Source organism: Myotis yumanensis, unplaced genomic scaffold (assembly GCF_028538775.1).
Source record: "Myotis yumanensis isolate MYYU_CA2020_CCGP unplaced genomic scaffold, mMyoYum1.0.hap1 SCAF_5, whole genome shotgun sequence".
NCBI lineage: Eukaryota > Metazoa > Chordata > Mammalia > Chiroptera > Vespertilionidae > Myotis > Myotis yumanensis.
In genome coordinates, this window is record NW_027223756.1 from 29,823,570 (window position 1) to 29,848,650 (window position 25,081).

The window sequence follows — 25,081 nt, forward strand, 5'->3', positions numbered from 1 at the left end:
ATTCTATTTTTAAGCATCTTGCAGCACTTTATAACTTTTATCAGGCTTGATTGTAATTTACATGTTCAGTAATTTATCACTGATGGAATAGATATTTGTTGAACTTTTATTATCTGTCCTTTGGTACCAGACGAAGGAACAAGTTAGAGTTATTCCTGGTTCCAGCTACGCTTGCTGGTATCCTGAATGTTCCACAGGAAAAGTGAGCTATTCGCTGTCCTTTCCCCCCCAGTCTCAGGGTTGTGTCCTATCTAGACCTTTCTAATAAACTGGCACTACTCATTCAACCATTGCTCAGGGGCTTGTTTTTCTCCCTCCCCGGGCTACTAATCAAGGTTGGTTCAGTGGCTGCAAAGTCAGTCTCCCACCTTATTGAAGTAAACATAATAAAGTAAATGAACTGCTAGAATCTCACATAATACTTAGGAAAGGGAAAGGAACTCCAGAGACAGGCTGTTTGCTTGCTCTTGGGGGAATACCTGCTGTTTGGGGAGGTCACTGCTTGTTTGGATGCTACTTTTCTCCACTCTTGAATGACCAGGTATCACTATCTGCACTCTGCGGGCCTGAAGGAGCACCCCATTTTATTGGTCAAGTGAGGTAAGGGGAAGGCCTCACAGAGTAGTATCATGAAAAGAGAACAGGGCTTTTGGAGGCACCCAAATTTGGCTTGAATTTCTCGTTCTACCACTTTCTGACTGGCTGACCTTGTATAAATCCTTTAACTTCTTTACACCTCTGCTTCCCTATCTATGAAAAGGGGATGGCAATTCTGATATTAGAAACGCACAGCAGTAAGTACAATGTATATGCAAGCAGTTGGCACCTGTAAAATAAGTCAGTACAGAGCAGATTAGAGGTGCAGGTGACTTTTATTTTAAAAATATTTGGTCGTTGTCAAAAATTCACACGGTACACAGATATATAAAGTAGGTGACTTGCAGGTGGCCTATTCTGCATGAATTTTCAAAGGACTATTTATTGAGTCTCTTGGCTTTATCCCAAACGAAGACACACCAGCTTGATTTATTTTTACTCCCCACACCCTCCTTTTTGAGGATCCTTCCCCTAGAAAGAAATTAGGCTGTTAGGCAATCACAGAAGAAACTTCGCAGTTCTATTTTGATTTAGCTTAGAAGCAAAACCGAGCCCGCGGGCTTCCTTTCTACTCCTCCCTCTTTCGGCGGAGGGATACAGGAAAAAAGACAGTTCCAGCAAATTTGCGTAGGGAGACGCTGGGCGGGGGGAAGGGGCCGGAACTTAACAGAAAACCGGAAACAGGCGGGGCTAATCATTCTAGTGCCGCCAGCCGCTCTGGAAGGCGGCCATTGGGTGAGGCGACGAACGACGTAGTAGCCGGGCGCTCACGGGTTCAGCCTGTCGCCGTGGCGTCTGCGCATCTGAAGCTGGTTGCTGCTGCGGCCGCCTGGAATTGTGGGGGTTGTGTCTACCCCTCGGCTGCCCGGCAGGAAGCCGAAGGTAGGGGCGGTGAGGGCCGTCCAGCCCTGGAGCTGGGCGGGGGGCTCAGGGCACTGCCCGGCCTCCTCCCGCCAATGGCCCCGGCGCCTTCCCAGCTGTCTGGGGCCCCCACACATCTTCCCTAGTGTCTCCGAAGCGGGACGTCCCAGTGGTACCTGCGCTCCTCTTTAGTGTCCGCAGACCTGTTCTCCCAGCCCAACGGCCGCCTTCCCCGCCTTTCCCACGCAGAACGTCTCTAGTAACCCTTCTTAAATGGCAGGAGATGAGGCCGTGGGGGTCCGAGACTGGCTCTCTGGCTCCGCCTCTGTTTTAGTCTCCCTCCCTGCTCTCGTCTCCTGGCCTCAGTTTGTGCATCTGTCTCTAACCGTTCCAGTGTTGACACTGGTTCTTGGTCGAGACCGCTGTCATCTCTTCACCATATGGAAGTACGCGCTACCCCCCCCCCCCCCCCCCCCCCGTGGTATTTCTACTCCTGTCTTGTGTTTTTCTTCTTCCTGGTTGAGGAAGTCATGCCTTTAAGGGGTCACAGACTTTGGTGTGTCTCAAATACCTTGGAGATTGTGCCTATCCCTTGTCTCAGCTTAGGTATTTGGGATAACGTGGAGCTCGAGCACCCGCAGCCCTCCCCAGATGGTTCTGATTCGGGTGGTCCCGAAATTCTGGCTTTCAGATTCTTTGTTTTGGAAGATAGGAGAGAATCCCGTTGATAGGTGAGCCCCTGTAATGTGGCTTCAGGTGGGAAAGACCAGGTGTCAGGAAATGCCCTGCACCTGAGAGGCCCGTGGGGGCTTCCTTTGCACTATAGAGCTGGAGGGCGGCTTGATGCCTTTAAACATATATATTGAGGACGCATAGAGTTTTCTAATAAATATTTTTCAGTGCCTGGCTTCAACCAAGCCCAGCTGGCTTTCTGATCTCAATTAAACAAAACTACAAACTGCTTTGGGGTTTGGGGTATTCTATTAACCCAGACTAGGTGGGCAGGAGGAGACTGAATCTTCCATGTCTGCTAACAGAAGAAACTGATGTGTTTATAAACATTAATAGTGTTTGTTTTGACAGTGCAAAAGATGTTTCATATCTGTGTGTCTTTTTAGCTCTCATCCCACCCAAGCTTTTTTCTTTTTTGATAAAAGCATAGTCAGATTTGGGGATTGAATAGGATTTTGCTGGGATCTAGGGCATGTGGGTATCTCGATTGATGTTTGTCTACATGGGAGTTCTCCGCGGATTCTGTAGTCCCGGTAGCACCCCTTGACCTGGTCTAGTGGGAACCTGTTTGGGCCTCGGGAGAGGAGTTTGAGGAGAGGCGAAGTGCTTCCTGGCGCGGAGACACCGTGGGTGCGCGGCCCTGTTGACCTCAGGCACGATTCCAGGTTCTCATCAATAAGACGACTTCTCAATTTATTCTTGATAAGGTTCATGCTTGAAAATGTAGGATTTGCAGCTGGTTGGAAAAATACAGAATGTAAATGTTTTGGGAGAAACCAAGATGGCGGCATAGGTTAATGCTGGAGTTTGCTGCCTCGAACAACCACTTCAAAAATACAACTACATGGATCAGGACTTGGTCTGTGATTTCAGTTGAGAACATGGCCCTTAGCTTTTTTAAGAAGGTGTTGCCACATCAGATTTAGTTTAACCTTTCCTCTGGGTGTATAGTGAATTTAATCTGCTAACATGTGTTGTTCTGATGGAATTGGCTACAGAAAAGATTGGCCCCATTTTACAGATGGTGGGAATAGGGATGATGAGGTAACCCAGGAATGAAACTGTCTTTGAAGGCCAACTATTACTTGCTTCTCTGCAGAAGCCAACTTTGAACTCTGGTATGTTTCATTGGCTCCAAGAAATTAAGTGAAACTGAAAAGTAACAAAATGGGTTTTAAAAAATAAACAGGCCAGTATTTAATGCTTTGATAAGTGTTCTCCTGTAGAGTGGTATGTGTAGGTGTAGATGGTGGGGGTTGAGGGTGGCATCATTTAATGTGATATGGCCATTATCCAAAGCAGTTTTGAAAATTCACTTCTGAAATTGTTTCCAGAGACATTAATACATAGCACCATACTGTATTTAAAAAAATTTTGTTGTTACCTCAAATAGGCATGGTTAAAAACCTTGTCACCTGATTTGTCTACAGATGATTTAATAGTTCTTTTGAAGTGGACATAACGCTTTTTTGGAGTGTGGTAAACCTGAGTTTTGATTCTGAGTCTAGTCTATCATTTATTAGCTATACGACCTTAGACAAGTTATTTCACCTCTTAGGCTTGGTTTTCCACTGCATAAAAATGAGAATAATACTTTGAAGAGTGGTGTGCTCTCCTAGGGGCACACCCACTTGAATCGCCTTTTTGAGTGAATTTTTTTCCCCCTAAACTTTTTTAAAAAATTGTTTTTATTGATTTCAGAGAGAGGAAGGGAGAGGGGGAGAGGTAGAGAGGGATAGAAACATCAGTGATGAAAGAGAATAATTGATCGGCTGCCTCCTGCAAACCAGGAATAGAACTGTGACCTCCTGTTGCATAGGCCAACACTCAACCACTGAGCCCCACTGGCCGGGCTCTCCTAAACTCTTAAGAGTCCCCAAGAGACTTGCAACCAGGGGAGCAGTGAGCATTGGCAGCTCATCCCGGGCTAAACCCCTGATCCTGGCCCCAAGGCTCTCTTTTCTCTGACACCAGCAAGCTGACAGCAGCCTCCCCTTGGCTCACTTCTTTTCCATAACATTTCTGGAGAGCCAAAGGCCCTGCCTAGGCCCTCTCCTGTTGCTTCTTCTATCCTAGGTCCTTCGTTATTTCACTGTTCCCAGCTTTAATAAATGTACGTACTCTCAAAAAACAAATGCTTTGAAGAGTAGTTAAATGAAATAATACACATGAAAGCTCTTGGGAATAGGAATGCAATAACTGTTTTCATCATCAAAGAATGAAGATTGGCTATTAATGAGATTATTAAAAAATGACAATCTGTAAAGGCAAGTTTTATCTTTTTCCAAATAGATGATGTCTTCCAGTTCTCTTTTTATTATGTTTGTGGATTCATGCTCTTCTCATCTAGCTTCTTGTGTGTGTTTTTTCTTCATTATTTTCTATCTTTTTCTAACTGAAGCTTTGCTTTAGAGGCTGTCTGCCAGTGTCTTGGAGTAAGCCGCTTTCAGGAGCACTAATCTGAACATTTTTACAATGTCATCCCCTTGGTCGTGTGTTCCTGCGGATTTTTCTCTGGGGCCTCAGATGGTGCTTAGGTCATACTCTGTAGCAAAGGGTTCTCTATCTCCTGGATTTAGTGTTAATTTGGAGACCTGTCCTTGCGGAGCTAATCTTTTTCTTTCTAAGCGAGGATGAATACTTTATCCCTCTTTGAGTTGGTTTTAAGCTTCAAAACTTAGTCTTCCACAGCATAGAGCTTCTTATTTTAATTATATGTGGCCTAAAGGAATATCCTGCCCTTTTCTTCATTTACTGGTACTTTCACAAAGGGTTTCATTGCTGAATAGGGGAGGAGAATACTAGTAGCCTGTTGCTATTCAGGCTGGGCTTGGGGTAACCTCTGATTCCTAATATCAACAATAATTGAGTTTGTCTTTGGGACAAAAACCTCTAAACCAGTGGTTCTCAACCTTGGCTGCACATTAGAATCACCTGGGAATCTTTTTAAAATCCTGATTTCTGGGCCTGATCCTCCAGAAATTCTGTTTCTTTGTTATGGGGTGGGGCCACAACATTAGTAACAAAGAAACAGAACGAGTCAAGGTACTCAGGACACATGTGAAGAATCTCCCAGAATTTTCCTGGCTTGTTAAGGATTTACACCTGGTGTCCTCACTTATGCACTGTCTCCACTACCTTGGAGACAGTGAGAATTCAGTAGCAATAGAACTATGTTCAGCCCAGACTGGTAGTTCTTTCAGGCTCCCTGAGGCAGTTCATTGACAAGGATAATGGCTGTGATGGCTGGTTATGTCTGCCCTCATTCATATTCATTCCCATTCATTCTCTCTCTCTGCTTTTTGCTTTTATTAGCATCTATTATATGCTGGATTTACCCCTGGCCCATAAGTTTTTTGTTTCTTCAGTTTCACCTGGGATATCTTTTTCTCCTGTGCAAATCCCTCTTCTGGATTAGGAACAATATGCTCTTTTTCAGTAATTTCATTGTGGCAGGGAAAGCTCATATATGGGTTTATCCATTCATGATCTCTGTAACTTCTGCACCCCATCTTGGGTGCTTTTGTTCACTTAGATGTGGTCATTAAGCACCTAAACGTTAAGTTCAGTATTTCTCTCTGCATTTTTAAGCATGTGCAGCAAAAATTTAGCACTCTTTTTGGACTATTGACCCTGTGTCCTGTCCTACCATTTGACCTGGGCATACCTACCAATTCCACCATTGTAATGGCAGAATGGCACACTTTGCTTCTGCAAAGTGACATCTTTCAGATACTTGGTGGCTTCTCAGGTAGGATATGCATATCCTTGATGGCCTTGCCCTCAATCTCTTAATAGTGCCCTTGGCTTTGGTGTTTGAGGCTTTGAGAAGTGTCTTAGTAAGTTATAGGCTGCTATAACAGAATGCCATAGACTGGGTAGCTTAAATAACAAACATTTATTTCTCACACAATTCTAGAGTCTGGCATGGTCAGGTTCTTGATGAGAGCCCTTCTTTTGGTTCACAGTAGCTGCCTTCTTGCTGTATCCTCATGTGGCTCAGAGAGTAGAGTGAGCCCTGGTTTGGTCACTCTCTGTAAGGGCACTAATCCCCTCATAGGGGCTCCACCCACATGACCTACTCAACCTTAACTACCTCCAAAGGCTCATCTCCAAAAACAGATCACATTGGGAATTAGGGCTTCAACATATGTATTTGGAGGGGGATAGACACATTCAGTCCATAACGAGAAGGAAGTGGCATAGTCAATGCATGAGAACCATTCCATGCCAATGCCTTGGTGGAGGTTAGGGGCAGAGAGCTCTGAGTCTAGAGTTGGGCAAATGGCATATTTCAATCTTGGCTCAGGAATGCTGCTGAAGTACGGTAAATCCTTCATGATAACCATCATGTTTCTTCGGGTCGCCTCATTAGTGAAATGAAAATGCTTGTATTGATCTCTCTATGAGGAGGGTGAACAACCATCCTAGTTTTCCCAGGACTGAGGGATTTCCCACATGTGGGACTTTAGTGTTTAAACCAGGAAAGTCTGGGGCAAACCAGTACAAGTTGGTCATCATACCCATGACTATTATGCAAATTAATGACGATCTTTATGGAAACTGGGTCAACCCTTTGAACATCAAATGTTTCTTAACCTTTTGCTTATTATCACTTTTTGAGACTTTTTCTAATTCCCCCCATGCCATCTGAATTGTAATACCACAGATATACTGTGTATTTGTTTATGTACTGTGTAATATCTATGATTTTTCTTCCCCAGCAATCAGTTTTCACCCCCTTGGGGGTGATATTGCCCTCATTGAGAATGCATGTCTTATATCCTCTCTCTAATCTATAATAATAAAAGTGTAATATGCAAATTGACTGAACGACCGAACAGCAGAATGACCATAGCGTCTGGACGACCACGTTATGACACCCACTGGCACCAGGCCAGCCAAGACAGGTGCAATGCAGTTGGTCAGGGGCCTGGCCATCGCCCCATGATTGCCCTGCAGAAGGAGGCCTGGCCACCAGCCAGTGGGGTGATCAATTGGAGGGCTCCACGATTGCCCCAAAGAGGGAGGCCCAGGCCACTGACCAGTGGGCTGCAGCGAGTGGGCGGCGCCTCCCTCTGTGGGGGCGATGGATCATGGGGCTCCCAGACTGTGAGAGGGCTGAGGCCCCCCCACCCCCCACCAGTGCAGGAATTTCGTGTACCAGGCCTCTAATATAGTCATTAAGGCTTGTTTTCTATATAGTAGATCCAGCTGTTACTACAAGCTTTTTCAATGCCTCAAACACCAAACTAGTAAAGCCAGGAAAGCATTATCTCATCTAATTCCCACAGTAGTCTTGTAAGATAGTTGGTATTATCCCTGTTTTATAGATGAAGAAACTGAGGCTCAGTGAGGTTAAGTGCTGCAGCGAGGCTTTAAACTCAGTTCTGACTCCAAAGCTCTTTCTATTGCACTGTGCTACTGTCTCCCCCCCACCCCCTCACCAGGAGTCTTGCAGTTAACAGGGCATTTGACCAATCAGCTTATTTTCTCAAGGCACTACTAAGTACCACGCCCAGTGGAAGATGTTGGGGACACTAATGTGAAAAAGTTCTTGCTGCTGAAGAGCTCACTGTTTTTCCAGGGTGGGAATGCCTTAGGGCTAAGAGCCCTTATTATTCTTTACTGCTTGGGTTGTAGTTAAGCCATGGCTGGTTGTCATGGAAAGATTTGAGCTAGTTGGCCTTTAGGAGAGTCAAAACTGTGAATTCCACCTTACTACAGGGTGAGGCAAAAGTAGGGTTATGTAAAATAATGCAATAATTTATAATAAATTCTGTATTTTGCATACTCACAACTGTAAACTTACTTTTGCCCCACTCTGTATATCTATTTTCCAACCAGCTGAGCTGTTTTTTATTTCTGAGCATAGTGCGTTTAGGATGTAACCAAAAGAATAAACTCCTTAGCCACTACATATTTGTGAGCATAAGGATTTTTGTTTTGCTTATTGATGTTCTTTTTTTTGGCTAATCCTCACCTGAGGATATTTTTTTCCATTGATTTTTTTAGAGAGAGTGGAAGGCAAGGACTGAGGGTGGGGGAAGAGGGAGAGAATATCATCAGTGTGAGAGAGATACATTGATTAGTTGCCTCTGGCATGTGCCCCAACTGGGGCTGGGGATCAACCTGCAATGCAGAAATCGAACCAGCAACTCCTCAGTTCCCAGGATGATGCTCTAACTGTACTGAACAACACTGGCCAGGGCATTTTTTAGAAAGTGTTTTAAATTCTTATTGATTTAAGAGAAGAAGGGAGAGGGAGATAGAGATAGAAACATCAGTGATGAGAGCGAATCATAGATCAGCTGCCTCTTATGCACCCCTCTCTGGGGATCGAGTCTGCAAGCTGGGCATGTGCCCTGATTGGGAAAATGGAACCGTGACCATCTGGTTCATAGGTGTACCCTCAACTGTTGAGCCACACTGGCTGAGCTTATTGATATTCTTAATAATTTGGAGCAATTGTTTGCCCTTTTGTGAAGTTATTCATGTTATCTATTGAGAGACTTGGAGAAGAAATGGGATGTAGGTGGAGGTGAAGATGGGAGGAATGAGTTTTACCTGGACTTCTCCAGAGAGGCTGGAATTAAGTTTATCCTTTACTAGGGGCCCAGTGCACGAATTCGTGCACCTTGAAAGGAACCATGGGCCGCGAGGCTGCGGTGGGCACAGGGGTGGGTCTTGGCCCATCCTCTGCGCCCCTGCCCGGCCCCTCCTGCCACAGCCCCTGGTCCCCTGTCTGCCAGTAGCAGGTGCGAGCAGGGGGAGGTGCAGAAGCCCTGAGGGGTGATTGAGGCCCGCTGGCAACCCCTACCCTGCTGCTTTAGCACCTGGGAGCGGTGGCCCTGCCCCTACTGCCGCCACTGCCAGTCGCTATTTTTGGTGCGATCAGGGCTGGGCTGGCGCCGGCAGCGGGTGCAAGCACTGGGTGGGACCGCGGCATGTGGGGCTGACACCTGCCATGTTCTGCACTCGCCCCTTGGTGGTCAGCACATGTCATAGCGAGCAGCCAAACTACTGGTTGGAGTGCCTGCCTGATGGGACAATTTGCATATTAGGCTTTTATATATATAGATTGGTTTTATTTTCTTTCCAATCTTGGACTTTCGAGGTGAAGAGGTCACCATCTGCTTTTCTGTTGCCTCCGAAGCCTTATTTTTTCACAGCTGAACCTCCTGGACTGGAGGTTGGAGCCTTTGGGGAGTATCTGATGTTTAGCTCATGTCACATGTCATATCCACAGAGAAACTGGAAGGAGTATGTTTTTGGGGTCTGCTTGCTGGCTGTGCTTTCACAGAGAGAGTTCTTGATTATGCCTTTTAATGACCCCTTGTCATCACAGGTAGAGGGATATCACAGCAGTCACTGAATGATCCATGTCTAGTCACTTCTCTCTGCATGTATTCTGCCTCTTCTGTCTTGTGAGGGGAGGAGTTCTAGAAACTGGAATAATATGAGATGCATTCCAAAAGTCTGGTGAGGAAGACTAATGCCATTTTAAATGGACATTTCTTTACTTTTGGCAATAGTTTCATGCATATACCTTACATTTCTGTGAGGCTCCCAAGGTGGGCAGCAGCCACCTGACCAAACTCTATATTAGCAGGCTACAGTTCACTGGAAGTCACATAAGGTAGGACAGTCAATATCTATAAGATTGATTGTCATGCTTTGAATCCAGTGGATAGTAGACATTGGAGGTTTAAGGGGCCAGCTTATAAGCAAGGTATTTAAGGTTGAATTTTGTGACCCTACCCATCTGATAGTTACGGGGAGTTGGGTTTGATTGTATTCATGAAGCAAAGTCTCCATCTGTGGGTGCAGCTCCTAAAGTCTAAAATAGTATATCTGGACTGGAAGAAATCATCCTCGGGGTCTTCATATTAGTTTCATTGAAGAAATCAGGCTGTGTCTGGTTCATTCGTAGTTCCTTGGGTGAATGAAAAGTCAGTAGATAGTCTTTCAGGTCTGTCATTGCTTAATGTTGTAGTTTTGCATTTGGTGGATTCTTATTTGACTACTAGAGGCCCAGTGCACAAAATTCATGCATGGGTAGAGTCCCTAGGCCTGGCTGGCGATCAGGGCCGATTGGGGCCTTCCAGCTGCCGGCTGGGGCCTTCCTTTGTTTTGTGCCGCCCCCTGGTGGTCAGTGCATATCAAAGCGGGTGATACATCGAACTCCTGGTCTCCCAGTTGAACTCCTGAGGGGACACTTTGCATATTAGCCTTTTATATATATAGATGACAAAACTGAGCCTCAGAGAAATGAAATGGATGGTATACCTTTTTTAGGGCCATCAGTGTATTAATGGTAGAGCTGAGACTCAAGCCAAAGGGCTCACAGAGGGTGGCCATAGAATTTATTAGGATTATTTAAAGCCTTGTAAAGATGCAAGAGACAATCGCAGTTAAAAATCTCCAGAGAGAGAAGGCCCCTCCACTGACTCTCTTGTCCATTATACTTACAATCCTCACTGTTGAGGGTTTTAGCTTTCATGCTGATTTTTCTCCTATTCGTGTTGAAGTTTTCCTCTTGCTCTCATCCCTGATGAAATAGATTTGAAGTTTCCCCATTTTAGAAACAAAGAAATAGCTCTCAGGCCAGACTGCTGTGTGTTCTGTAAAGAACAGGGCCAATGCATCAGTGGACCTTTTCTGGTGACCCAAGCAAACCTTTAATGTATCTCAAAGAAAAAGAAACTGAAGGAATGAATGACAGGTCAGAGTGGTTTAAAAACACTTTGGAGTCAGCTCACTTGGTTTCATATTCTGCTATCTACTTAATAGCTATCAAATAGAGAAGTTACTTACTTTTCTCTAAGCCTTAATTTCATGATCTGTAGAATGGGAAGAGTAATATTTGCTTTTGTAGCCAATTAGTTGAGAGAATACATATGAAAAGTGCTTCCTCTGGCACAATTTAACTGCTCTGTATTATCTTCAGTAATGACAACAGCAGCAGTTGCCAGTTCCTGATCCAAGACTTGGTTAGAGGATAAGTTATGCTGACCAAGTAGGTTTTATTTTAATCATCACATCATTGTCTGTCTTCTTTGTTGGTTGGTTTATTATTCATATCAATAGTCACAGGTAGCTCATACTCAATAACTAAAAGTTGTGAATAGTTAGGAACTTTGCAGCTTCTCTGCCGTCATTTTCCTTATTCCACTCATTTCTTATCTTTCTGAGGGTCTCTAACCGCTGATTTAGCCAGCAGGTCTTGTTTCCTGGGCAGTGTCTGACATGGGATTTTAATGGAGCATGGGTGGCTGGTCCATAGCCTGCCTGGGGTCCTCTGACAATGTGTTCTTGTCTCTTGCCTCTGCTCTTCAGCAGACATGAAGCAATTACTTCATTAAGGGAACTTTGACATCTGTCATGGCTTTCTTCTGATTTGTATGTCCATTTGTGGTCCTTGCGCAAGGTCTGGGAGGCACAGTTAAATACCCTAACCTGGACTTTATCAAGTTGACTCTCTTTCCCTTTGAGATTTACAACTGGTTCAGTGTAGAATTGGGGGTAGGAGTGGGAAGAAGCCCCTAAATCTACTACCCCCACATTATATTGATCTCAAGCTGAGTTAAAAAAAACAACACCCTGCAAGCACCATAAAGATAGCCTGAATGAAATAAAGGAAAACCTCACTATTTTGGGGGAAGACTAGTCTGAATTGGTTTAAAAAAAAAAGGAATTAAAATATTTTCAAAGAAATGCCATTGTCTTAAATTTTTGCAACCATATGCAGTATTTAGCTTACTTAGTCTCTCTCCTCTTTCCTGTAGCTGCTCCAGAGTTATTACCAGAGCCCCCTCCTATCTCCTGCTTCAGCTTCCTCCAGGACATTGTGTGCCGTTGCCACTTGGGGTCTTCCTAAATACTGTGCTGAAAGAGAACACTCATGCTTAGAAGCCTCAGTGGCACCTACTGGCTGCTGAATAAATTCCAGTGTTTAGTAGTCCTGGGGTTCCTTGCCTATCATGATGTATCCCTGTCCTACTACTTTAATTATATCCTCTACCATTACCCACATGTACACTTTGCTCCTGATAAACTGGTCCACGTGGTCCTCTAAGCATGCCTCTGCCAGCTCTTTTGCCCAGAGTAACCTCTCCTTAGTTTCCTACTTTAAGCTGCACAGTTGCCTTCTTCAGCAAGCCTTGACAGGGACCTTCTTATTTGTATCCACATAGAAACTCTTTGATTATAGAATTCAGCATACTTTATCCTGGTTAGTTATTTTGTCTCTTATTATATGAGCTTCTCAAGAACATGGGCTATGCTTTTTTTGTGTGTGTGGAGCATAATGCTGAGTATAACATGGACACAATAAATGCTTGTTGAATGAATATGTGAAAGCTTGAGATATAATAGTCCTGTTCAAATCCCAGTTCTTCCTTGAAACATTCTTTGATTCCCAGCCAGAGAGGGAAGGGAGAGGGAGAGAAAGATAGAAATCTCCTGATTTCAGAGAAGAAAGGAGAGGGAGAGAGAATAGGAACATCAATAATGAGAGAATAATTGATCGGCTGCCTCCTGCACATCCCACATTGGGGATCAAGCCTGCAACCTGGGTATATGTCCTTACCGGGAATCGAACTGTGACCAACTGGTTCATAGGTTGAGGCTCAACCATGGAGCCACGCAAGCTGGGCAAGCAGTTCAGTTCTTAAGAGTAAATCTTATTTTTCCAACTGGATTAGGAATTCCTGGAGGGCAGACACTCCCTCATTCCTCTCTGTGTACCCAGCCCTCAGCACCGTTCCTAGCTTATAGAGGGTGTTTAATAAATGCTTGTGAATGCAGGAGTCCTGCTACTTGGTCAGCTATTGTTCCTACCAGTTGATCAGCCTCCTTTGTCATCACTGGTGAGGGGTCTCCAGCTCAGATGTTTCAGGGCCAGGGTAGGGAACAGTCAGTGTGAGGCATTAGGGAATGGTGGGCCGGTGTCAAACTGGAGTGCTCATGTGCTCTGTGGGGGCAGCTGCTACTCAGCCCATCATTATAGGTAAGTGTGGCTCTATGGCCTCATCATCTCATGTTATAAGAAAAGCCAGAAATCCAGATTTTTGTGAAACCCCTAGGGGCTACCAAAGCATGTCTGTGGTTGAGATTTAAACTATAGGCTACCTACCAGCCTTTGGATAGAGGCTGGGATTTTACACATTTAAATTTCTTGTATAAGAAGCAAGGGAGGGGAGGGCATAACCTGAACACTTTTGGTGAACAGTTGTGGTGAAAACCTAGCTTTGGTTGAGAGTGTCCTGTAATTTTCTGTGGGTAGTTAATTAGTCCCTTCAGCTGAGCCTTGCAGAGCCCCATCTATGGTCTGGTTTTATTTTCCCTTGTATTCTGTCCCTAAAAATATGGTGATTTTTTTTTTCCCCCAGCCTCCAATGAGGGAGGTTTGACTATTGTTCCTGCTTCTATTTCTAAGGCCCTGGTGCTCAGGCTGATACAGCGTGAAGTCCCAGAGATCATTCCTGTTAATCGCTTCTCTGAGAAGGCACTCTGGGTAAATAAAAAAAATCAAAATGGAACTACATTATACAAAATCATTGCCTAATTGTGGTCAGCCACGGGGCAAAGCAGTACACTAGCCATGAGGAAGTCTGCACCTTCATGGAACCTTTTGCAGGGCATTATCTTATCCTCTGGCTGGCCTGCTCTTTTCATAGGCCCTGGCAGTGCTTGCTTGTTTAGCTCTAGGTTTCAAAGTGTCGCCACCAGTGCTTTCCCCATCTGAGGCAGAAACTAGCTCATTGGAAATATCTCTGGAAGAATATATGAGAAACTGAAAAGAGAGGGTATCTTTGGTGAGGGATTCTGGATGGCTGGAGAATGGGGGAGGAGGGAGGCTGACTTTTCACTGTATACCTTTGTGTGCTTTTTCAAATTGGAACCATGTGCATATATTGTTCTTATTTTTTTAATGTACCTGAGCAGACCCAAGTGTAGTCTCTTCTTCAAAATTCACTCTGTTCTCACTTTATTCCTGAGTATGGGTTTCTCTGCAAACACCTACATCCAGTCACTATAGATTATGTTTTCAAGGTGACAGTTTGCTTCTGTGCTCTCCAGAAGTGTCTTAGGGTTTTTCACCTGGCAGTCTTTTGAATAATAATCAGGCCTAAAGTATGTTCAATAATTTACTGTTTTCAAAGGCTTTCAGATGCATTATTTAGTCTGGTCCTTACAACATCTACTAGTATATTTCATGGAGGTAAAAAATTGAGGTTTGAAGAGTCTAAATGACTTAGGATCATACAATACTAGTCATGGTAGAGCAGTGACTAATCCAGGTAGTCTCATTTTTTTTCTAATCCTCTCCTAAGGATATGTTTATTGATTTGAGAGAGAGAGGGAGAGAGAAAGGAAGAGACAGAAAGAAACATCGATGAGTTGCCTCCAGTACACACCCTGACCAGGGATTGAACCTGCAATCTAGGTATGTGCTTTGACTGGGAATCAAAACTGCAACATTTTTGAGGTACAGGATGATGCTCTAACCAGCCAAGCCACCAGCTGGGGCCAGGTAGCCTTATTTCATATTCATGCCCCTTGCTCTTAGTTCTTGTGGCAGTGAGGTGGTGTTCTCTTTTTGGAATTCTCTTATGGACTTCCAGAGCTGTTTCATTTGGGGTAGAAGTGGAGATGCGGTGTTCCCTCTTTCCTCTTTTGGTTCAAGCCTTTATCATATTAGGACACTCAAGTTATGTAGGCCTGTATTCTGGAAAGCAGTGTCAGTAGGAGGTTTCTACATTTTCTAGATGGGGCTTCTTTGGGGCAGTACCTTTCAGGGAAGCTTGAATTGATAGCCTGGTTTCCTATTTCTTGCTGAGTATTATTGCTGCTATTAGGCAGAGGGCTTTGTTTCCAGGTTACAAATCTTTCTGGCAAAGAAGTAAGGAATAGAATTGGAAGGACTCATGTAGTCCTTGGATATAATTTAATGCTCCTGAGAGAGTAAACATTGGATTAATATCCTGACAACATATGGCTTGGCATGTAGGACACTCCTGGGAGACCCTCCTTACCACACATAGCCTGCCTTTGCCAATGGCCCCTTCCCACAGGTCTTTCTAGCAGCTGTTGTGCACCTGGGTGAATCATCAGCTTTCCTAAGCTTCAAAAAAATGTTAACTGATGAAAGTTCTCATATATGCAGCAAAAATAAACAGACAACCCTGAGAGACTTACTGAGAGAGAAAGACAGTATGTTTTAGTACTACTTTGCTTCCCCTGAGTTTGTTGAGGGTATTTACTCCCTTTAGAAACACGGGCTAATTTTCACCACTGGTCTCTTAAGAATATAACATTAAATATCATCTTGCCTTTTTTACTCTGCTGCCCCTGACATCCTGGGAATGGAAGATCTCTGGAAGTTCTAGAGAGGCAGCGAGCAACATGGAAGGAAGTCTCTGTTTGCTACTGAAGACCAAACAGAAATCCTTTTTATCTTTTCTATTCTTACTTAAATCAGAATTAGATTACTTTCAAAGATAATTCTGTGCATTATGGTCACAACTCAAGAGTAGGAGAGGCTCCTGGTACCTCCTTTGCCATCTCTGAAGAGGACTTGTTGGGGACACGTACAGATCATGCTCAGGTTGGCTGTTCCAAAGAGAGTTGTCCCAGAGATAGGTACCAGCTGATGGCTTAGTTAGGCTCTCACTGGTGACAGCTTTGTAGGTCTGGAAACTCAACTAATTTACCCAAGGTTAAGTTCTAGTGGGCTGTCTCAAGCACAGGTTCATGAGACCATCAAGACATAGTTCCAGTTAACTATAACTCTAACAAACTGCCTAGTTGGTTTGTGTGGATAGGTAGGACCATTATCTCCTCTATAGAAAAATTTAGCTGGGAAGTCAGTTCACCCCTGGAGGAAAACAAGGTGAAGTATAGTGGAAAGCTCTTGGCTGTAGCATCAGATATACCCAGATTTAAACCATGTACTAGCTATAAGACTTCAGATGAATTACTTAACCTCTCTGTTCCTATTTCTTCATCTGTAACAACCCTATGTTCATAGCAGGACTATTTACAATAGCTAAGATCTGGAAAAGCCCAAGTGCCCACCAGTAGATAAAGCTGTGGTACATTTACACAATATAACTACTCAGCCGTGTAAAAAAAAAAAGAAATCTTCTTACCTTTTGTGACAACATGGAAGGGACCTGGAGATTATTATGCTAAGTGAAATAAACCAGTCAGAGAAAGAAAAATACCATATGGTTTCACTTATATGTGGAATCTAATGAACAAAATAAACTGACAAACAAAATACAAACAGAGGCATGGATAACATGGAACAGATTGACAGCTGTCAGGAAAGGGTTGGGGAGCTGGATAAAAGAAGGTGAAGGGATTAAGCAAAAACAAACAAACAAACAAACAAAAAAACAGCCCTAGCTGACTTGGCTCAGTGGATAGAGCATCAGCCTGCAAACTGAAGGGTCCCAGGTTCGATTCCGGCCAAGAGCACATGCCTGGGTTGTGGGCTCGATCCCCAGTGGGGGTGTGCAGGAGGCAGCCAATCAATGATTCTCTCATCATTGATGTTTCTATCTCTCCTCCCTTTCTCTCTGAAATCAATAAAGAATATTATATCTATCTATCTATCTATCTATCTATCTATCTATCTATCTATCTCAATCAACAGGAACAAACCACAGCAACACATAGACAAAAACAACACTGATGTTAGCCAAAGGTAAAGGGGGGTGGGAAGTAGGTGGAGGTGGGCACAGAAAGAGACTTTGCTTGGGGCGATAGGTGAGTGAGACAGATGATTAAGTGTGCAAATGATGCTTTGTTGAATTGTACACTTGAAACCTGTATGGTTTTGTGAACTGTCACCCCAATAAATTCAATAATAAAAAAGAAAAAAACACCAAAAAACCTCCAAAAACCAACCCTGCCAAAATATGCTTCTCAGTCTGTTAGGGCACTAGGAATGTATAGGATGTCCCCTAAATGTATACACACACTTTCAATAATTATAAAGGCAGTGTTATTAAAATACATTTCATTTTCAAATTTGAGCTGTCAGCTGTTAAAGTGTGTATTCATTTTTGGGGGACACCCTATATTTGAGAGAGAATAATTTTTTAATCCTCACTGGGGGATATTTTTTCCATGATTTTAGAGAGAGTGGAAAGGAGGGGGAGAGGGGATAGAAGAGAGAGAGTGAGTAACATCAGTGTTAGAGAGCCATAACAATTGATTGCCTCCCCAATGCTCCCCCAACTGGGGCAGGGAACCTGCAACCCAGGTACTTATTCTTTTTTTTTTTTTTTTAATATATTTTTATTGATTTCAGAGAGGAAGGAAGAGGGAAAGAGAGAAACATCAGTGATAAGAGAGAATCATTGATTGCTTGCCTCCTCTTTCATGCCCCCCACTGGGCATTGAGCCTGCAATCCAGCCAAGTGCCCTAATCAGGAATCCAACCATGACCTCCTGGATGAGGACCACTGAGCCATGGTTGGCTGGGCAGTAAAAGAATTCTTATTTTCTGTTAGCTTCCTCACATACTTTAGTTACTTTTCCTCATCTACCTCTCCTGTTCAACCTGGTATAAACTCATTTAGGTTCTGCCTCTTCCTTTGCTGGGGTCCAACCCCAACAGGTCCAAGGGTCCCCAAAGGTGTGGACAGTGTCGATGGAGAAAGAATGACACAGAGGCAGCGTTCAGTCGATCAGCATAGCCAGGTTCTGTCTCCAGGTTCTACAGCCAGGTTCTATGCCCATGTTCTCTCTCTAGGTTCTCCGGCCAGGTTCTAGCCCGGATCTCCAGTCAGGTTCTGTCACCAGGTTCTCTTGCCATGTTTTCTTGCTAGGTTCTGTGCCTAGGTTCTGTCTCTAGGTTCTTCAGCCAGGTTCTCTCCCTAGGTTCTGTTTCTAGGTTCTGTCTTCTGTTGTCTTGTAACATCTGTATTTATACCAGTTGATTTTATTTTATTTATTTATTTTTTATTTTTCGCTAAAAGTATTACAAAGGGTATTACATAAGTGTCCTTTTTTCCCCCCCACCCTTGACAAGCCCCTGCCCTCCCTTACTCCCCAGTGTCTTATGTCCATTAGTTATGGTTATATGGATGCATACAAGTCCTTCAGTTGATCTCTTACTCCCCTCCCTCCTGTCCCCCAACCCTCCCTGGCCTTCCCACTGCAGTCCGACAATCGGTTTGAGGCAGCTCCGCCACTGTATTTATTATTGTTCAAAAGTTTGTAATGGTCTTAATTATCCATGAAAGAGTGAGATCATGTGGTATTTTTTCTTCATTGACTGGCTTGTTTCACTTAGCATAATGCTCTCCAGTTCCATCCATGCTGTTGCAAATGGTAAGAGTTCCTTCTTTTTAACAGCAGCATAGTATTCCATCGTGTAGATGTACCACAGTTTTCTAATCCATTCATCTACTGATGGGCACTTAGGCTGTTTCCAGATCTTAGCTATGGTGAATTGTGCTGCTATGAACATCGGGGTGCATATATCCTTTCTGATTGGTGTTTCTGGTTTCTTGGGATATATTCCTAGAAGTGGGATCACAGGGTCAAATGGGAGTTCCATTTCCAATTTTTTGAGGAACCTCCATACTGCCTTCCATAGTGGCTGCACCAGTCTGCATTCCCACCAGCAGTGCACAAGTGTTCCTTTTTCTCCACATCCTCTCCAGCACTTGTCGTTTGTTGATTTGTTGATGATGGCCATTCTGACAGGTGTGAGATGGTACCTCATTGTTGTTTTGATTTGCATCTCTCGGATGATTAGTGACTTTGAGCATGTTTTCATATGTCTCTTGGCTTTCTGAATGTCCTCTTTTGAAAGGTGTCTATTTAGATCCTTTGCCCATTTTTTGATTGGATTGTTTATCTTCTTTTTGTTAAGTTGTATGAGTTCCCTATAAATTTTGGAGATTAAGCCCTTATCAGATATGACGTTGGCAAATATGTTTTCCCACGAGGTGGGTTTTCTTGTTGTTTTGTTGATGGTTTCTTTTGCTGTGCAGAAGCTTTTTATTTTGATGTAGTCCCATTTGTTCATTTTCTCTTTAGTTTCAACTGCCCTAGGAGCTGTATCAGTGAAGAAATTGTTTTGGCATATGTCTGAGATTTTGTTGCCTTTGTATTCTTCTAGAATTTTTATGGTTTCCTGTCGTACATTTAAGTCCTTTATCCATTTTGAGTTTATTCTTGTGTATGGTGTAAGTTGGTGGTCTAGTTTCATTTTCTTGCATATGTCTGTCCAATTTTCCCAACACCATTTATTGAAGAGACTATCTTGGCTCCATTGTATGTTCTTGCCTCCTTTGTCAAAAATTAATTGAGCATATTGGTTCGGGCTAATTTCTGGACTCTCTATTCTATTCCACTGGTCTATATGTCTGTTCTTGTGCCAGTACCAGGCAGTTTTGAGAACAGTGGCTTTGTAATACAGCTTGATATCTGGCATTGAGATCCCACCTACTTTGTTCTTTCTCAGGATCGTTGCAGCTATTCGGGGTCTTTTTTTATTCCAGATGAATTTTTGGAGAGTTCGTTCTAGATCTTTGAAGAAGGCCATTGGTATTTTAATGGGAAGTGCGTTGAATGTATAGATTGCTTTGGGTAGTATGGACATTTTAATGATGTTGATTCTACCAATCCAAGAACATGGTATGTTCTTCCATCTGTTTATGTCTTCCTCTATCTCTTTTTTCAACGTCCTGTAGTTTTCTGAGTAGAGGTCTTTAACCTCTTTAGTTAAGTTTATTCCTAGGTATCTTAATTTTTTTGGTGCGATGGTAAATGGGATTGTTTTTCTAATCTCTCTTTCTGAAAGTTCACTATTGGTGTATAGAAATGCCTCAGATTTCTTGGGGTTAATTTTGTATCCTGCTACATTGCCAAATTCATGTATTAAGTCTAGTAGCTTTTTGATGGAGTCTCTAGGGTTTTGTATGTATAATATCATGTCATCTGCAAATAAGGACAGTTTTACTTCCTCTTTTCCAATTTGGATGCCATTTATTTCTTCTTCTTGTCTAATTGCAATGGCTAATACTTCCAGTACTATGTTGAACAGGAGTGGTGAGAGTGGGCATCCCTGTCTTGTTCCTCTTCTTAGGGGAAATGGTGTTAGTTTTTGTCCATTGAGTATGATGTTGGCTGTGGGCCTGTCATATATGGCTTTTATTATGTTGAGGTATGATCCTTCTATTCCCACCTTTCTGAGAGTTTTTTATCAAAAATGGGTGTTGGATTTTGTCGAATGCTTTTTCTGCATCAATTGATATGACCATGTGGTTTTTTTCTTTCAATTTGTTTATGTGATGTATCACATTTATTGATTTACGGATGTTGTACCATCCTTGCATCTCTGGGATAAATCCTACTTGGTCATGGTGTATGATCCTTCTGATGTACTGCTGGATCCGATTTGCTAAGATTTTGTTGAGGATTTTGGCATCTATGTTCATGAGGGATATTGGCCTGTAATTCTCTTTCATTGTGATGTCTTTACCTGGTTTTGGTATTAGGGTGATGCTGGCTTCATAGAATGAGCTTGGAAGTGTTCCTTCCTCTTGAATTTTTTGTAATAGTCTGAGGAGGGTAGGTTTTAGTTCTTCCTTGAATGTTTGGTAAAACTCCCCTGTGAAGCCGTCTGGCCCTGGGCTTTTGTTTGCTGGAAGCCTTCTGATGACTGCTTCAATTTCTTCCATAGTTATTGGCCTATTGAGGTTTTTAGATTCTTCCTGATTGAGTTTTGGAATGTTGTATTTTTCTAGGAATTTGTCCATTTCCTCCAGGTTGTCTAGTTTGTTGGAGTAGAGTTGCCCGTAGTATTGTTTAACAATCATTTGTATTTCTGTGGGGTCTGTTGTTATTTCGCCTCTATCATTTCTGATTTGGTTTATTTGGGACCTCTCTCTTTGCTTCTTGGTGAGCCTGGCTAGGGGTTTGTCAATCCTGTTTATCCTTTCAAAGAACCAGCTCTTGGTTTCATTGATTTTCTGTATTGTTTTTTTGGTCTCTATTTCATTGATTTCTGCTCTAATCTTTATTATCTCCTTCCTTCTGCTCACTCTGGGGTTTTCTTGTTGCTCTCTTTCTAATTCTTTGAGTTGTAGAGTTAGATGATTGACTACCATTTTTTCTTGTTTTTTGAGATAGGCCTGTAGAGCTATAAACTTTCCTCTCAGGACTGCTTTCATTGTGTCCCAGAGGTTTTGGATTGTTGTGTTTTCATTGTCATTAGTGTCCAGGATGTTTTTAATTTCTTCTTTGATGTCATCGGTAACCCAATCAATATTTAATAACATGCTATTCAGCTTCCAAGTGTTTGAGTATTTTGGGTTGTTTTTATTGTAGTTTATTTCTAACATTATGCCATCGTGGTCTGCGAAGATGCTTTTTATGATTTCAATCTTCTTGAATTTGTGGAGACTTTGCTTGTGACCCAATATGTGGTCTATTTTTGAATATGTCCCATGAGCACCTGAGAGGAATGTATATTCCGCAGCTGTGGGGTGAAGTGTTCTGAAGATGTCAATTAAGTCCATCTGATCTAGTGAGTCATTTAGGATTGCTGTTTCTTTGCTGAGTTTTTGTCTAGCGGATTTATCCAGTGATGTCAGTGGTGTATTAAAGTCCCCTACTATGATTGTATTGTTGTCGATCTCTCCCCTAATATCTTCCAGAAGTTTTCTTATGTATGTGGGTGCTCCTGCATTGGGTGCATATATGTTTACCAGGGTTATATCTTCTTGTTGTATTGATCCCTTTAGTATTATGAAGTGGCCTTCCTTATCTCTGGTTATGGCCTTCACTTTGAGGTCTATTTTGTCAGATATAAGTATTGCTACCCCAGCTTTCTTTTCCTTTCCATTTGCGTGAAAGATATTTTTCCATCCCTTCACTTTCAGTCTGTGTGAGTCCCTTCTAATGAGGTGGGTCTCTTGTAGACAGCAGATGTATGGGTCATGTTTTTTTATCCATTCAGCCACTCGATGTCTTTTGGTTGGAGCATTTAGTCCATTTACATTTAAAGTTATTATTGAAAGGTACTTGTTTATAGCCATTTCTTTTTTTGTGTGTGTGTGGCTGTTTTCTTTCTGAGCTTGATATTTCTTCTTTTTACACCAGTCCCTTTAGCATTTCTTGCATGGCTGGCTTGGTGGTGATAAACTCCCTTAGCCCTTTTTTGTCTGTGAAGCTTCTTATTTCCCCTTCAATTTTGAATGATAGCCTTGCTGGATAGAGTATTCTTGGATTCAGTCCTTTGCTTTGCATCACTTTGTAGATTTCCGTCCATTCTTTTCTGGCCTGATGTGTTTCTGTTGAGAAATCATTTGATAATCTAATGGGAGATCCCTTGTATGTTACTTTCCGTCTCTCTCTTGCAGCCTGTAAGATTCTCTCTTTATCCTGAACATTTGCCATGGTAATTATGATGTGTCTTGGTGTGGGTCTTTTTGGGTTCACCTTGTTTGGGACTCTCTGGGCTTGTGTGACTTTTTTCTTCCCCACCTCAGGGAAGTTTTCTGATATTATTTCTTCGAATAGGTTTTCTAATCCATGTTCATCTTTCTGTTGTTCTGGCACCCCTATTATTCGTATGTTGTTTCGTTTCATGTTGTCCCAAAGCTCCCTTAGGCTCTCCTCCTGTCTTTTAATTTTTTTCTCCATTTGCAGTACAGTTTGAGTGTGTTTTGCTTCCTTGTCTTCTAATTCACTAATTCGGTCCTCCGCTTCTCCCAGTCTACTGTTGATACTTTCAATGGTGTTTTTTATTGCAGCTATGTCGCTCTTCATTTCTTCTTGGGACTTACTTAAGTTGTTGATTTTTTCATCTGTTTCTTCTAGCTTCTTGCATAAGTAGTTGAGTTTTTCATCTGTTTCTTCTTGCTTCTTGAACATCTGGTGCATGTACTCTAGGAACCTTATTCTGAATTCTTTTTCCATCATGTTGCATATCTCTGTCTCACTTAGCTGCTTTTCTGGCGAGTCCTCCTTTTCTTTCCTTTGGGGGTTTCTTTGTCTACCCATGTTTGATCTCACTGACATGACTAGTTGTTGAGTCGTTCAGTGGCTGGACCCTGGGTGGCAGTGGCTGCTCCCTGGGTGGCAGTGGCTCCTCGGGTTGTGGTTGCTCCTTGGGCGGTTGTGGTAGCAGCGGCTCCTCTGTTGATAGCAGGGCCTCTGGTGGGTGCTGTTCACAGCTGTGGTGGCTCTTCTGGCTGGTGGAGGGAGGCTTCACACACAGCAACTGTTCCCCAGGCAGAGCGTGTGGTGATCAGGAGGCCGCTGTTGCTTGAATCTGCTTTCCGTGGAGGGGTGCCGGTCTCCTCTGGGCTCTTACAGTCGCGTTGCTTGCGAGTCGTTGCCTCCGGGTTAGTAGCCTCCGGGTTAGTAGCCGATCTCTGGATGCCGGTACCAGCTACCTAAGATGGCGCAGTCTCGCCGCTGCGCTGGCGCCCAGGGGGAGGTTTCAGCCTCAATCTCTAACCATCCGCATTTTTTAGGAGTTCTCTGTCTTTCCTGGCTGCAGACTGTCTCTCAGCTGAACCTCCCCAGCTTGATCGGGCTGATTGTTACCCGTTTCAGCTGCTCGCCCCTATCTGCTCCGGGATAAAGCACCAACACCCAGGTACTTATTCTTGACCAGAATCGAACCCACAACCCTTCAGTTTGCAGGTCGATGGTCTAACCACTGATCCATGCTGGCCAGGATAAGAGAGAATAATTTTTATTGTGTAGTTTCCCTTTTATGTATTCTTTGAAGACCATAGCCCTTCTTTTATCTTAGGTTACAATAGGAAAAAGTAGTTTCTAGCTCTCATCAATCCTTTCCAACCTAAGGAGCCTTTCTGGTTACCATTCAATCTATAATGCTTTGTTGAGCACCCATTATGTGTCATGTACTGCTCGGCCATGGGAATATAATGGTGAGTGAGACAGATATGGTCCCTGCCCTCAGTGACACTGCTCCAAATCACCTCCTTAGATGGGTTACTTCTGTGGATAACTGGTCTTGTTCATTCTTTGTTGCTTATACTAATTTCCTTCTGAGAGGGTAATCTTTTCCCTAGACCTAGGGGACAGTGACCCTTTGTGCTGCCTGGGCCTTGCCTGCTGGCTTGTCTGCTACCAAGCGATGTGCTGAGGTTGAAGGAGAAAGCCCCATGGGCTCCTATTGCCTCGGACACACATGTCCCAAGAGCCTGCACTTGGCACTCTTGAATGTTTCTTTTCTCCTTACACACAGATTATAGTGTTCACTGGTAATTTAAATTCAAATAACCTTCCACCCTCTCTCTGCCTTAAAAAAAAAAAAAAGAAAGCCTTGTGTATTATAGGGTAGAGAACAAAGCAGGCCAGGCCTAGGCTCCTGGTGGGGTTTGTTTTAGCGCGCGCGCGCGTGTGTGTATGTGTTTGTGTGTGTGTTTTGTTTGTTTTTTGTTAATCTTTACCTGAGGATAGTTTTCCCATTGACTTTTAGAGAGAGGGAAAGGGAAGGGAAGAGAGAGAGAGATATATAGAGATAAACAAAGATGTGAGAGAGATACATTGATTGGTTGCCTCCTGCATGTGCCCCAACCAGGGCTGGGATTGAACCTGCAACCCAGGTATGTGCCCTTGACTGGGAATCAAACCCTTGACCTTTTGGTGTGTGTGTGTGTGTGTGTGTGTGTGTGGTGTCGATGCTCTAACCACTGAGCAATTGACCAGGGCTCATGTGTGTGTTTTTTTTTAATTGTTTTATTGCTTAAAGTATTACAAAAAGTATTACATATGTCTCCTTTTTTCCCCCCACCCTTCACAATCCCCTGGCCTCCCCTACCCCCCAGTGTCTTATGTCCATTAGTTATGCTTATATGCATGCATACAAGTCCTTCGGTTG

At 43.3% G+C, this 25,081-nt stretch overlaps 1 protein-coding gene across 2 annotated transcripts in view; it reads left to right on the forward strand.

Annotated features, from left to right (window-relative positions):
* The first annotated feature begins 1,306 nt into the window (after positions 1-1,306).
* SIL1 (SIL1 nucleotide exchange factor) overlaps positions 1,307-25,081 on the forward strand; it is a 214,986-nt gene continuing 191,211 nt past the window's right edge. For both annotated transcript variants that reach the window (XM_070414888.1, XM_070414889.1), the window contains exon 1: positions 1,307-1,479. The gene's annotated coding sequence lies outside the window, so the exon portion shown is untranslated. The remainder of the gene's footprint in view (positions 1,480-25,081) is intronic.